The sequence below is a fragment of the Zalophus californianus genome, chromosome 12 (genome assembly GCF_009762305.2).
Source record: "Zalophus californianus isolate mZalCal1 chromosome 12, mZalCal1.pri.v2, whole genome shotgun sequence".
Classification (NCBI taxonomy): domain Eukaryota; kingdom Metazoa; phylum Chordata; class Mammalia; order Carnivora; family Otariidae; genus Zalophus; species Zalophus californianus.
Window position 1 is genome coordinate 37,634,748 of NC_045606.1, and position 15,659 is coordinate 37,650,406.

The 15,659-nt window shown below is 33.3% G+C and overlaps 1 protein-coding gene across 1 annotated transcript in view; it reads left to right on the forward strand.

The window, feature by feature from the left end:
* PPP1R9A (protein phosphatase 1 regulatory subunit 9A) overlaps positions 1 to 15,659 on the forward strand; it is a 315,687-nt gene that overhangs the window by 186,305 nt on the left and 113,723 nt on the right.

Sequence of the window (15,659 nt, forward strand, 5' to 3'; positions counted from 1 at the left end):
CATGCTCTATAATGCATAGTGTGTAACATATTTACCACTCTCCTTTTGACTTTAGATTCATACTACTTAGTATGTTTCTATTGTATATTTCTTCTTTGAAGCTTTTTTTATTCGAACATATTATTTATATTTCAGTGTTACGTGGTGAAAACCTAAGAAGAAAATGTTGTAAATTATTTGAAAACCTATAATCGTTTTGGTGCTTGATAGAACGTAACTTGCCAAATGTCATATAGTTAGAAAGTTAGAAAAAAGTTCTTTTCTTATTGTCAGATCCTGCATTATGTAAAAAATAATTTAAATAGTTTAGATTCTGGTCATTTGAATCAGCAGGTTTATCTACTTACAATTCATTTCTATATCAAAACATATTAAATGATGCCTTTCTTGGAGATCCTTAAAAGAGCCTTATGTCTGTTGGTCCATGTAAAGTTATGGAGAAAATACTTTTAAACTTAAAATTATAAAGTCATTAGGAAAAAATAATAGTTCAAAAGAGATAAAAATACTGGTTATACCCATGGAAAGAAAGTAGGAATCTCCAGATATTAGGAGACTAATTAAAAGTTACACAAACTACTTTCCATTTATTTTTGGATACATAATTTAGCTTTCTGTGGTGTTTTGCTAGAGATGTCCCAAGTGTAGACATTTCACTCAATCTCTTACGTTCTATCTCTGTGGACAAGGGGAAAAACGTGTTTGAATTATAGTATAGCCAGAGGATGGGTACAGTCATACGGCTGATTCTTTTACAAATTATAAATATTATTTAACGTATTCACCGATATTTCTTTATGCACTTAGTACTAGGAATAATTGTCTTTCTCTAGTAACTGCTTTTTTTCCCATGAAGCCAGACTTCATGGATTCACATTCTGGCTTAATCATTTAGATGTATGAGCTTATGGAAGTGTTTAATCTCTCTGTAGTTTCTTCATTTATAAAAAGGGCATCATAATAGTACCTCCCCCATACGTTTGAGGTGAGTATTAAATGAGTTAAAACATGTAATGAATGCCTAGAAAAAGTTGAAATTCAGTGAAATATTAGTGATTATTATTTTCTTCCGAAAACTCTGATTCCTTCTTAGGTGATCGTGTAGACTGTTAGAAAACTGAGAGTTGATTTTATAGCCTTTTCTAACAAAGGCACAGGATCTGATAGTCTGCAGAGGAAACCATTGGTTACTGGTTTCTCTTTTTAGTTCTTTTGGAAGTACCCATATAAGTCTTTTCTTCATTTCTTGATTTTTCAGTTTTAGATAAAAATGTAATGATTGCTTCAATAAAACTTTCACCTATCAGGTTTTTTTTAGTTAAAAACTTTTGCAAGAGTTTATGACATTTACTTTCTATTATATGGCTGCAGTTGTCTTAGGTAGTTTTTCTATAAGTTCATTCAAAAATTAAAACCAGTAAGTATAATGTTATGGTTATGAAAATATTATTCTGTCTAGAATCAAGTATGAGTGAATTGATAGAAAATGAAGTGTAATTTTATGTCATTCAATCTGTGTCACTTTTCAAGGCATAAAGGTTCTAGTGGAACCTGACTTAATTGATTTCTAGCCTTCTTGATTTCCTCCTGGTCATACATAGCTGCCAGGGGGCTTACATGTCTGAAAATGTGTTACTTGCCCCTCAAAAATAAGTAGGTATAGTATGTGAGTTCAAAATCCTTTTCTTTCAGTATTACAAAGATATTTTCCATTGTCCTTTAATATCTGCAATTGGTAAAGAGAGATTTAATATTAATCTGATTTGTAGTCCTTTCTGGTTTTCTGTTTTGGAGTTTTTTTCCCCTCTTAATTTGGTGTTTGAAATTTTTATCAGGCTATAACTAGATCTGTGTTTATTTGTTTGTTTTGCTTGGAATTCAATCTGAACACTTGAATTTGGGAAATTTTCTATTATTTTGTTATTTTCTTTCTTAATTATTCATTGTCTCAATCTTCTCTTCTCATACCAGTATTAAGTGGGTATTAGATACCTTGGCCGTATCCTGTAGCATTTTCTTTTCTCTCAGGAGCTCCATCTGTTTATGTTTTTGTTAATATATTCTTCAGAGTTTTCTCAATTTAATCTTCCAGATTACCAATTTATTTGTAAGCCATGGCCTTTTTTCTTCCTTTTTTTTTTTTTTTTTAGCTATTCTGTCCCATTCTCTATTTCCTTTTATTACTTAAAGATTTGTCCTCTCTTTTTTTTTTATTTTTAAGACTTTATTTATTTATTCATGAGAGACAGAGAGAGAGAGAGAGAGAGGCAGAGGGAGAAGCAGGCTCCCAAGGAGCAGGGAGCCCGATGAGGGACTCGATCCCAGGACCCTGGGATCATGACCTGAGCCGAAGGCAGATGCTTAACCATCTGAGCCACCCAGGTGCCCAAAGCTTTGTCCTCTCTTGTCCAAGCTTGAGAGTTATTCAACTTCCTACTTGAGATCTTCATGTGGCTTTCAAATTTAATTAAATTTCATGTGTCACATCAAATGTAATATGTTCAAATTATTATCCTTTATTTGTACCATTCTCTGTCTTATACCATCCTCTAAAAAAAAAATCATATGATCTTTACTTGACTGATCCCCTTTTATCAAGTCTCAGTTCAAAAATCACTCTTTCAGTGAATGAATTCTCCTTATATTATGGTATTTATGTTGTCCAAATCCTAAGTCAGTTTCTATCACATTACCATGTCCTCTACATAGCATCCTCAAAGCAAATAATCCTCTGATGATCCTCTCTTCCTGGTATTGCTTCTCTTGTTCAGTCTTCCACCACACTGACCCCTGACTAGCCTTGATGATTAGCGTATGAAGGAAGTAGTGATGTGTGACTTCTGAGGCTAGGCTATAAAAGGCATGTGATTTCTACCTTGGTTTTCTGGATCACCAGCTCTGGAGAAATCCAGCTGCCATTTTGAGAACACATTCAAACAGCCTTCTGAAGAGGCTCATACAAGGAAGAACTTAGGCCTGCCAACAGCCAGCGTCAACTAGCCAGCCATGTGAGGGCAGCACCTTGGAGGGAGATCTTCCAGCTTCAGTAAAGCCTTGAGATGCCAGTAGCCTCTGTCAACATTTGATTGAACTTAGTGAGAAGCACCAAGCCAGAACTGCCTAGTCAAGCGTATCCTGAATTCTTGACTCAGAGAAACTATGGAAGATAAAATGTCTATAAATTTTGGGGTAACTTATGATATAAGGTAGAAAAAAAGAGAGGACATCATTATAGACCTAACAGTTATTATAAGGATTAGCCGATATTATGAAGAACTTTATGCTGATAAATACAACTTAGGATAAATGGTTAAATTTCTTAGAAGACAATACTATGACAAAGTACCAAAGCTCACTCAAGAAAAAATAGTGTGTGCATGTGTGTGTATGTGTGTGGTGTACGTGTACACATGAAGATGAATTTAGATTCTAAGCTTTCCAGCAAAGAAAATTCCAGTTCCAGTTTGTTTCATTGGTGAATCTTACCAAACATTAGAGGGAGAAATAACATGACTTCTGTATAAACTTTTCCAGAACATAGAGAGAGGACACATCTCAACTACATTTATGAGGCCAGCATTACCATCATATTAAAGTCAGAAAAAGACATTAAAATAAAAATCATTACATACCAATATTGCTCATGAATGTAGATACAGAAGTCCTTAGCAAAATTTAACAGACTGAAGTCAGGAATATATAAAAAGGGTAATACATTATGACTAAATGACATTAATTTTTGGAATGCATGTTTGATTTAATGTTTGAAATTCAACCTGTGGACTTTTCCATACTGATAGAAGAATAGAGAAAAATCATACGTTCACATGCTCATCTCAGTAGATAGAGACCAAAAAAAAAAAAAAAAACCGCTCAGGAAACTTGAAATATAAGGGAATTTCCTGTGTGATAAATAGCATGTAAGTGAAACCTACAGCTAATATCGGACTTAATGATGAGAGACCAAATCCTTTCTCTCTAGTAAAAGAACAATGTGAGTGTGTCCACTTTCACCACTTTATTCAGCATTGTCCTAGGGCTCATAGCTAGGTCAGTGAGGCAAGAATAAGAAATGGAAAGCACATAGATTGAAAAGGAAGAAGTAAAACTATTCACAGATAAGATGTCATCTCTGTAGAAAGTCCTAAGGAATCTACCAAAGGTGTTACTAGAACTAGTAAGTGAGTCAAACAGGGTTACAGGGCATAGGTTGATGTACGGAAATCAGCTCTATTCTACAGACTGGCAACAAGAAGGAATTGAAAATTCAGATTAAAAATAACATTTATGTTAGCTTCAAAAACATGAAGTACTTAAGGATAACCTGACATGATATGTTGACAACTTCAGCAAGATATTTCTGAGAGAAAATAAAGACTACTTAAATGAGTGAAGCAGTAGACCACGTTCATGGATAAGAATACTCAGTATTGTTAAAATTCCAATTTTCTCCAAATCTGCAGACTTAAGGAAATCTCAGTGAAAATCTCAGAAAGATTTTTTAAAAAGAACAAAGTTGAAGAACTTTCACTGCCTCAAAGCTACACTAATCACAACAGTCTGGTTTAGGCATATGGATAGAAATACAAATTAATGGAACAGAAAAGAGTTCCAATATTGACCTGCACAGACACAAACAATTGCTTTTTGACAAATGCACCAGAATAATTCAGTGGGGGAAATTATGGTCTTTTCAACAAATGGTTCTGGGACCATTGAATAACCACATTAAAAAAAAGAATAAGAACACTTGACCTTTGTCCCACAGTATATGCAAAAATTAATTCAAGATTGATCATAGATCTAAGTGCAACAATTGAAACCATAAAATTTGTAGAAAATAGGCAAAAAGCTTTATGACCTTGGGTTAATCAAAGATCTTTTAGGACACAAAAGCAAGAAATATAAGAGAAAGACATGATAAATTAAACTGCATCAAAAGTTAAAACATTTGTTCAAGAAAATGGAAAAGCAAGCTAAAGACTGAATATTTGCAAAAACAATTATCTGATAGAGGACTGTTATTTAGAAGATATGAAGAACTCTTATAATTCAATAAGAAGATGTATAATCCTATTAAAAATTTGCAAATCAATTAAAGAGACACTTTACCGGGGATGATACACAGTTAAGCACATGAAATGCTGCTCAACATCATTAATCATTGGGGAAATGCAAATTGAATCCACAATGAGGTACTACTACACACCCACTAGTATGGCTGAAATTTAAAAGACTGATAATACTATGCATTGACAAGGATGTGGAGCAAATTTAACATTCATTCATTGCCAGCAGGAATGCAAAATAGCACAGCCATTTTGCAGAATAGTTTGGCAGGTTCTTAAAAAGTTAAGCGTGTACTTGCCGTATCAGCCAGCAATTCTATTCATAGCTGTGTATTCAAGAGCAATAAAAACATTCATCTACCCAAAGACTCATACTTACATGTTCATGGGAGCTTTGTTCATAATAGTTAGAAACAACTCAAATGCCTTTAGCTGATAAAGGATATACAAGTTGTATTGTATCCTGTGTAATGAAGTATTTCTCAGCAATGCAAAGAAACAAATTACTGATATATTCAACACAATATTTGACTGTCAGAACTATATATTGACTAAAGAAGGCAGACAGAAAAGCCTTCATATTGTACTTTAAACTGCAAGCATTTAAGAGGCATTTTTGAGGCAATAAAAATGTGCTATTTTGTGGCTGTTGTATTTATGACACATCTATATATTTGTGAAAACTGTATTAGACAACTTAAATTTGGTGAATTTTATTGTATAAATTTGATCTCAATAAAACTGATCTTTAAAAATGTATGTTAATAGTTAGCGATTAACTTAAAAAGCACCATGCTAACATTTAATTATATTGATGGGGATGGGGATTTAGAAAGGAGGACAATGTCTACTTAAGAAAGGCAGATGTAGTCAAACTGAATTTCCTCAGTAATATGTATATGTTATTACACTGTATACTTCTTTTTTAAAAAATACTTTCCATTATTAATTTTTTACCAGAAAAAAATAATATCTATATTAAATTCTTGTCTGGACCCTTTTCTTTATTCAGACATGGATTTACAACGTAACTTTTAAGAACTCCTGTGTTTTTGGGTGTTACAGCTTTAAGTGGGACCTTTCTGATCTTGTTTACCACTATGTAAATGACATAGTGTACCTATTATTGTAAAACATATTGCCTCAAAATTTAGTGACTTGAAAGAACAAACTTTTTATCTCACAGTTTATGGGATCTACTTTCCAGCTTTTTCATGAGAGCCTCTCTGCAGGGATGCCTCACAACATGGAAACTGTATTTCCCAGAGGGAGTAATCTGAGAGAGTATCCAAGCTGGAATCTGTCATCTTTTCATAACTTAATATCCAAAGTGACATTCCATCAGTTTTGTATTTTATTTGATAAAAGAGTTAATAGGTCCCTCTTACACTCCATGAACATCAGGAGCCAGAGATCACTTGGGTGCATCTTAGAGGCTGCATATTATGTGGTGATCAATAACTAGTTGGATGGATGGATGGATGGACAGGCAGTCTGATTAATGTTATACCACAATACAATTCATTTGTTTGATGTTGCATACCCTCTCTTAAGAAGAACCCTGAAAAATTTGAGACTATTTAGGAAAGACTGACCAGGATGGTGAGAGATCTAAACATTTTTTCCTTGCATATATAAAAATTAAAGATTCTGCCAACTTTTACCTAAAATAGAACATTTTAAGAAGACATAGTAACAGTTGTGAAGCATTTGAAGGAGTGAACTGTGGAAAAAGACTTAGGTATTCTTTTTAACTCCAGACAGCCGTCCCAGTACTGGAGGACAGCAGTTATAGGAAAATGATGTTACAGGAGAAAATTGTGCTTCAGTATGAGAAATTTCTAATAAATTGTATATTTGTTCTTCAGTGCCATTTACATTAAACTTTGAATGCTTTCTGGCAAGTACTGCTACTTATGGTTAATAACATTCATCATGCTTTTATCCTTAGCATATGTGTTTAGTGACTTTCTGACATTGAGTCATATGACACTTCTGGAGGTAAGGATTTTGTAGGAATTGTAGTTACACATAATAAGAAATAAATTAATCTGAAGGTCTTAAATATTTCCCTGTCCTTTTTGGAAGAGGTTATAATACTCAAAATATAAATGCATGCAGAGTTTTTGAAATAAATACGTACTTGTTTATTTTGGATTCACACCTGCATATGTAATTTCTAAATATGAAAAGTTTTTTTAAATTTTTTACCTAAAATCATTGGTTTTCCATTTGAAGATTTCCATTTGAAGTACATTAAATCTTGAAATGTTTTTGCCTCATTTACATCATTTTTTTTAATTTTTTTATTGTTATGTTAATCACCATAGATTACATAATTTGTTTTGGTGTAGTGTTTCATGATTCATTGTTTGTTCATAACACCCAGTGCTCCATGCAGAATGTGCCCTCTTTAATACCCATCACCAGGCTAACCCATCCCCCTACCTACCCTCCTCCCCTCTAGAAACCTCAGTTTGTTTTTCAGAGTCCATCATCTCTCCTGGTTCGTCTCCCCCTCTGACATACTTCCCTTCATTCTTCCTCTCCTGCTATCTTCTTCTTTTTCTTTTTTCTTAAAATATGTTGCGTTATTTGTTTCAGATCTGTGATTCAACAGTCTTACACAATTTCATTTACATCATTTTAATAAGAGGTTTTGTTGCCATTACAGTACAAGGGGTAATTGAGAGTTTCACTTTTTATCAGAGTCTTGATTTTGTGATTGTGCATAATGAAGTGTCACTTGTAATGGAGGGCAGTGAGAGCACCACCATGTTCATGGGCATTCTCAGTCCTTACAGGTTTTGTGTTCACGTTACTCCCTTGTGGTTAGACAAGAGGAACGGCCACTATGGATTTGGGACCATGGATATTACAACTTTTAAATTACAACTACTGGTGATAGGTAGAAGATTAAAAACAGTGGAAATTTCAAAAACTTGTTTTAAAGGGGACTTTGGCTTAATGAGACATTTTCTGGGGCCAATATATACAGATTAGCATTCAAAATTTTTTCCTTTAAATATTTGTATGCATAACTATTTAAACCTGAAAAATCAGAGTTAGCTTTCAAATCAAGAAATGTCACTTCTTGAGAAGGTATAGCATTTTTAGAAAATATTTAAGTTTATGCCTATTATGTGGTATGATAGTCCTTGAAGTGGCATGTGTTAGGCAGTGTTTTTTTTTTTTTTAAAGAATTCAACTACTTTTGTTCTATATTGAAATACAGGGGTAGAACAAAGTTCTTATGATTAAGATTGGATTAGATACAAAATTCATTTCAAAGAAGTAATGCTTACAGGTAAGTTTAAACATTTCAGATCTAGATATTTAAGGTCTAGCTTTTAAAAGCAAACAGGTTGGGCGCCTGGGTGGCTCAGATGGTTAAGCGTCTGCCTTCGGCTCAGGTCATGATCCCAGGGTCCTGGGATCGAGTCCCACATCGGGCTCCCTGCTCCTTGGGAGCCTGCTTCTCCCTCTGCCTCTCTCTCTCTCTGTCTCTCATGAATAAATAAATAAAATCTTTAAAAAAATAAAAATAAAAAATAAAAGCAAACAGGTTAATGGGGGGAGGTGGGCAGGCATTGGACTAGATGGGTGATGGATATTAAGGAGGGTACTTGTGATGAGCACTAGGTGTTATATGTAAGTGATGAATCACTAAATTCTAGTCCTGAAACCAGTATTACACTGTATGTTAACTAACTAGAATTTAAATAAAAATTTGAAACCAAAAAATAAAAGCAAACATTTTCCTAGATGAATTTAAAAATTTTAAATGTTAAATATAGAATATGTTATGTTCATCTAAATCCCAATAAGAAAGGAAAAATATGTCACAGTACCCAAATACAAGAAAGAGGCAAAAGCTTTGTTGTGTAGGACTTTAACCTCTAGATACTAATAGCAAATCTCCGTGAAAGCAACTAAATAGGCATTTAGCACCACTTGCTCAAGTACAATTAAGTCAAATATCTTAAAAGCTATCAAGTTCAGAGTAAGGCCATAAAATGTGATCAAACATAGAAAAAAATGAGACACTTTCTACAAAATTTTTGTTTAAAAGCACCATGCGATCTTACGATCCAAGACTCTGGTATAATGAGAATAGGTGGTGTGTATCTATTTTTCTTTTAGGCATATCTTTTAGGTTTTTGGTGTGCACACAATAAATATGTGTTACAGAATATCTGAATAAAAGAATTGATTATGTAAGAACTGTAACTATATCCTACTATAGCTTTTCCCTTTTTAGATTTGCTTGTCTACATTAAAAATTCTTTAGTTTAAAAAAATTTTGAAGTTTTGACATCGTTTAAGTGCCGCTTTTGACTAGTATATCACTTTTATTAGAATAAATGTCTGCAAAACAAGGCACTCATAACTCATCATTTTTCAACATAACCTCTCACATCATTTACACTGAACATGTAGGATCTTTATGACTTCAATTCAGCAAATTGTAAATGCAATTTTATAGTTGTTTAGTTTTTGTTTGACAGCTCACCAGAGAATTCAGTAAACTGATCCAGTGAATCCTGTATAATATCGTCATCTAAACTCTAAAGGACAGTGCATGGACACTGCTTGGTCTGATAATAGATGAAAAGAAAAGGGAAAACTGATTTATCTGTCTTTACCTATTGGATCTCAGCCTCGGGGGAGAGGGGGCAGTTCTTATTGAAATAATTCACGTCAAAATAAGATAATTGTTTGAAACATTAGAAACAAGTCATGCTGAAGACATAAACCCCTCATTTGTATTTCAGGCTTAGCCTTTATTTGTCAATTATAACCTTAGAAAATATCTAATTTTTAATATAAGTGTCTATTACAGTTTGGCTCCTGTTACCTCATGCTTTATAGCTAAAAAATAGAAAGATCAATACATTCCTTGTGGAAGCAAAGTAAACAAATTTAGAAAGTAGCAAGAAAACATTTTTTTCTTAAAGGATCTTAAAGGCTGATTTGACTACATGTATCTCATTTCAGTCATATAAATCATAATTGTGCATAAATATCAGTTGATTTGGTCACATATGTTTAGAGGGACTGATTGTTGCTGACTTTATTAATCATTATATTTTTGAAGACTTAAAAAATTCAATTTAAAGGGATCACATAAACTATCCTTTAAATTTTGACGGTAACTGAAATTAAGGTTCTCAGAACTTTAGTGCAAGTATTTGACCTTTTTACTGTTGTTGACTCTCAAAAACGTACTCTGTTTTCAAAGCTAGTGTGATTCAAATAAGGTAATTGGGACAGTGTGCACAGATAGTACTTAAAAATGCATTCACCCCTATCTAGCTATTAATACATTATCCAGGTAAAAACAACAGTAAACATTTGTTAAATACTCTCTAGGCACTAGGTCCTTAGTTAAGCTTTTTATATGTGTTATATAATATTTATTTAAGTTATTATATTCATTTTATTACAATCTGGAAACTAAGGATTAGAAATGTTAATACATTCAAGGTCACAGACCCAGTAAGTCATGTTTATGGTTTAGTGACTTTGTCCTATCACAGCCTTTTTCCCCTATTACAGACACTTCTAACCCCTAAATTTTACTATCACAGCATATCCATAGTGTGAATTCATAATTGAAATAATAACCTAACTTTAAATTTTGCATTTTCTCAATCCTACATGTGCTAGATTGTACACATATTGTTATAGGAGTCCATTTATAAAGACAGCTTAAAAATGGACCAAACATTTAAGAAAATATAGAAAGGTAATTTGAATGTTACGCATTTTCCAAATAGGAGATTTTATCACTTTCATCATCATAGTAATAGTGCCTACCGTCCTTTCATGTCTATACCACATTTTATTGTTTTATCCTTCCTTTCAACACATGAAGTAGATACCAGTTTTCACCTGAGGAAAATAAGGCGTGGAGAATAGTTTAGTTCCACCTCTGGGTGCTTTCCCTCTGAACCACACTTACCAGGATGCCATTCTACTCATGCACGTATGAACTGTAAATCACACCGGATTACAAGGCTTTCAAGATTTGTGTAGCTAGGTGCTATAACGCTACCCCAAACAGCTGCCTGAATGAAGAGACGTGTACTTGAACATAATGCTTTAAAAAGTATATTTCATGAGATGGATTGTCTATTTTATATACAATTAGAATCACTTTTATTTCATAGGACTGTAAAGTGATTTTGAATACAAACTAATATTGGGCAAATAGTGAATACCGTTCAATTGTAGACACCAATTCAGAAAGCCGCACTGTGAATTGAGCACCTATGCCTTCATGGTTTAAAATGCTGGTTTCTTATGCAATGTGGGACAGTTCTTATTTCCTCTGAAATTTCGATTATTCATGTATTTGTTCCTTTTAGTTTTAGCATCACAAATAATTCTGGCTTGGAATTAGAGATCATGCTTTGAGGGCAGGAAGAAACTGGCACGTCATATTGGAGTTTTGATTTATTATATAATTATATAATTTGTTGTTATATGATATGCTCTAATCTTATAATTTGGGCTTTAAAAATAATTTTCTGCTTTAAAATTTCTCAGGAGGTCTTTCTTCAGACTCCCTCATTCACCTTTAGAGTCATCAGCAGAGCTTCTAACTTGTTGGCAAGTGAACCAAATCTTCTTTTTCTCTCCCTGAATTGGGTTCAGAGTAATTTCAAACACTTGCCTTGCAGAGGAAGTAAACTTCTCCATTCTTGGGGAAAACTGTTCAACTAAAAGATCTGACCGTGTAATTCTCAAATAAGTTTAAAGAATTTGTGGCTTAAATGAATATAAATTCTCATTTACCTTTTACTTTGAGCATGGCTACTGTTTTCAGTTAATAGCATTTTGTACATTAATTGCTTCCTTCAAATTCCTGTCAGCTTTATAGTAGGTAAGTGATACTTCCTCAAACCCCACTCTGTTATGCATTTGAAGAAACATAAAAGATCAATCTAGGTTTTCCTAAAGCTCTCGTTCTAGAATATGAGTTTCTTAATTGCTTTATATTTATATCCCTAGACATCATTTCTGACTTTTAGACTGTTAACCAAGAGAATTCAAGATAGTCTTTATATGTCTAGATTAGTTGGGCATGTTAAAGACTTTATGTATCTTCCATCACAGAAACCAAATATCTTCAAATGAAATAGAAAAATAAACAGGTAGGGAAAGAAGAAATAAAAATGTCTTCATAGTGGATATGATCTTATATTTGGAAAATTCTAAGGAATCTATAAAAGTCTACTATGACTAATAAGTGAGTTTAGCAAGGTCATAAAATACAAAGACATTATTCGAAAGTCAATTATATTTCTATATTCTAGCAACAAACAATTAGAAACAAATTTAAAAATCAGTACCACTTACAGTAACTTGAAAAAAAATGAAATAGTTAGAGATAAATTTAACAAACTATAGCTACAACTTTGCACTAAACGTTGTAGTGTATTACTAAAAGAAAGTAAAGAAAATCTAAATAAATGAAGAAATGCACCATGTTCATCGATCAGCTCAATATTACGATGTCAGTTTTCCACAAATGGATCTACAGATTCAGAGCAATCCCAAATCAAACATCAATGGACTTTTAAAAGAAGTTGATGAGCTGATTGTAAAATTTATATGAAAATGCAGATAACTTTGACTAGTCAAAATAGTTTTGGAAAAGATACACAGAGTTGGAAAATTCATACCACCTAGTTTCAAGAGTGATTATATAGTAATCAAGGCAGTGTGGTATTCCCACAAGGATAAATACATCAATGGAAGAGATTGGAAAAGTCCAAAAATCAGCCCACAAGTATCTAGTCAATTGATTTTCAACAAATGTGCTAAAGTAATTCAGTGGCAGTAATGAATAGTCTTTTCAGTAAATGGTGTGGAAACAACTAGTTATCCATGTGGAAAAATAATGAAACTCCACCCTTACTAAACATCATGCATGAAAATTAATTTGAAAGATATAGACCTAATATAAAATCAAAACATTAACACTTCAAGAAGAAAAATAGGAGAAATCTTAGCAATCTTAAATGGGGCAAAGGTTTCTTAGATAGGAAACAAAAGGCACATATCTTTTAAAAAGGTATCAATTGGACTTCTTTGAAAGACACAATTAAAAAAATTAGGAGGTAGGGATGCCTGGGTGGCTCAGTCCATTAAGCATCTGCCTTCAGCTCAGGTCTTGATCCCAGGGTCCTGGGATCCAGTTCCGCATCAGGCTTCTTGCTCATTGGGGAGCCTGCTTCTCCCCCTGCCTTGCACTCCCTCTGCTTTTGCTTTCTCTCTCTCTTTGACAAATAAAGTCTTTTTTTAAAAAATTTAAAAAAAAATCAAGAGGTAAACCACAGACTGGGAGAAGAAAATAAATAAATCAGAGATACACAGATAGTCTTTGTATGTGTGTATGTAGCTATGTGTATTTATTACATAGAGTATACATATATGAAGATATGCATCCAGAATATATAAAGAACTATTACAGCTCAATAATAAAAAGCTGGACACCACAGTTTTTTTAAATTGGCAAAATATTTGAAAAGGTATTTCACTGAAAAAGATATATGAATGCTCAGTAAGTGCATGAAAAGATACTTAACGGCATTGGTCATCAAAGCATTGGAAATTAAAACCATTATAAGGTACCATTAGCTATTCAGTAGAATGGCTAAAATTTTAAAAGACAGTACCAAGTGTCGGTTAGGATGTAAAGCAACTAATTTTCCTGCATTGCTGGTAGGAATATAAAATGGCACCACCACTTTGAAAAATAATTTGGCAATTTCTTTAAAAGTTGAACATACAATACCGTAGAACATTAATTACACTATTAGTTATTTGTCTAAGAGAAGTGAAAATTTATGCCCCCACAACGACTTGCACAGAAATGTTTATAGTAACTTTGCTCATAATATCCAAAATCCAACTCAGAATAGAATAGCTAAACCAAATGTAGTACATCTGGTACAATATTTCATTGTAATGAAAGGAATGAATTACTGATACTTGCATCAGCATGGATAAGTCTCCAAAACATGGTGAGCCAAAGAAGTCAGACACTATGATTCTGAAACTCTAGAAAAAACAAATCTAATATGGGCCCAGAGTGAGGATGATTTACTAGAGAGGAAAATGGTATACTTTAGGTTGATGGAAATGTGTATCTTTATTGATGTGGCGATTACAGGTTATGTTTGTGAAACTTATCAAACTGTACATTTAAAATAGATGTACTTTATTATGTGTAAATTATACCTGAATAAGGATGAAAATTATAGAATTTATGAACTCTACTTATACTTGATTCCCAAAGGAAAATAACTCAAATGATAAATGAACACCCAAGCATAATTTCAAAGTCCTGTTTGGAACTACATAAAAGTATTGCTATAAAGACAATTCCTAGCATCTGAGTATAAAAATTTTGACTTTTAGTGCATTTGTACAATACAGTGGTGTATTTCATTTAAACTTATGATCCAATACAGCAACATACTATAATCAGAGGAAAACATCAGTTAAGTATAGAAACACGACTAAACAAAGAGTCACATTGAAAATAATGAAATTAAATGATATATAGAAACTAAATCATGTGAACTACTCGTATTTTTAGAAAAATAGAACTATATAGTAGTGTGAAAAGATGTTAAGTGAATATTAATTTGTTAAGCAAGACACATAGTATTGATGAGGTTGTATCATAAGTGACTGCAGCTTGCAATAAGTGAGTGCCTTCCCTTGTTTTTACTTTATACGTTTTTTATTACAGTAATTGATATGAACATATATTTCCCTTTGTCCCTTTATTTCTTGTAACCACACCTTTCCTCATAGCATCTTTCTCCAAAACTGAATTTTCAAATTCATGACCTCTCCTTATTTTAGTTTTTCTTTTTAACAACAAAACCAAAATCTGTATTTGTTTCCTCTTCTTTTTCTTATCTCCAAAGTTATAGTAAGTTAGCAGAAGTTAACACCTCTTTATTTACCCACCTGAGGCATGCTATTCCTCAGAATGTTTTTGAATCAGAGTTTGCATTGTAAAAAGGACAGTATTACGGAAATGATTCTCAAGTTCAATTGTACAAGAAATTCTGAGTTTGCTTCCACTTTGTAGGGCATCAAAAATGTGTGAAGTCCTGTGGAATGGATTACATCTCTTTTGTCTTCTCCCAAAGTAATAATTTTTTTTTTTTTAAAGAGCAGCATGCAAGCAGGGGTTGGGGGGTTGGTGGGGTGGCAGAAGGAAAGGGAGAGAGAATCTTCAGCAGGTTCCACGCCCAGCGCCCACCGGAGGTGGGGCTGATCTCAGGACTCTGAGGTCATGACCTAAGCGGAAATCAAGAGTCAGATGCTTAACTGACTGAGCCACCCAGACACCCCATTTTTTTATTGTCCTTTATTTTTCCCCTTTCTTTTCCTTTAGGGTATGTCTACAATCACCTGTTCAGTTGCTCAGCTAACCTCCCCTTCCACACAGGCATACCATTTAGAGTATATATGTGATATTAATTTCTTGAGGCTTGATGGACTGTGAAGAGCTATCAAGCTCAGTGCTTTTCTTTTTTTTTTTTAGCATTCCTTTTTGCT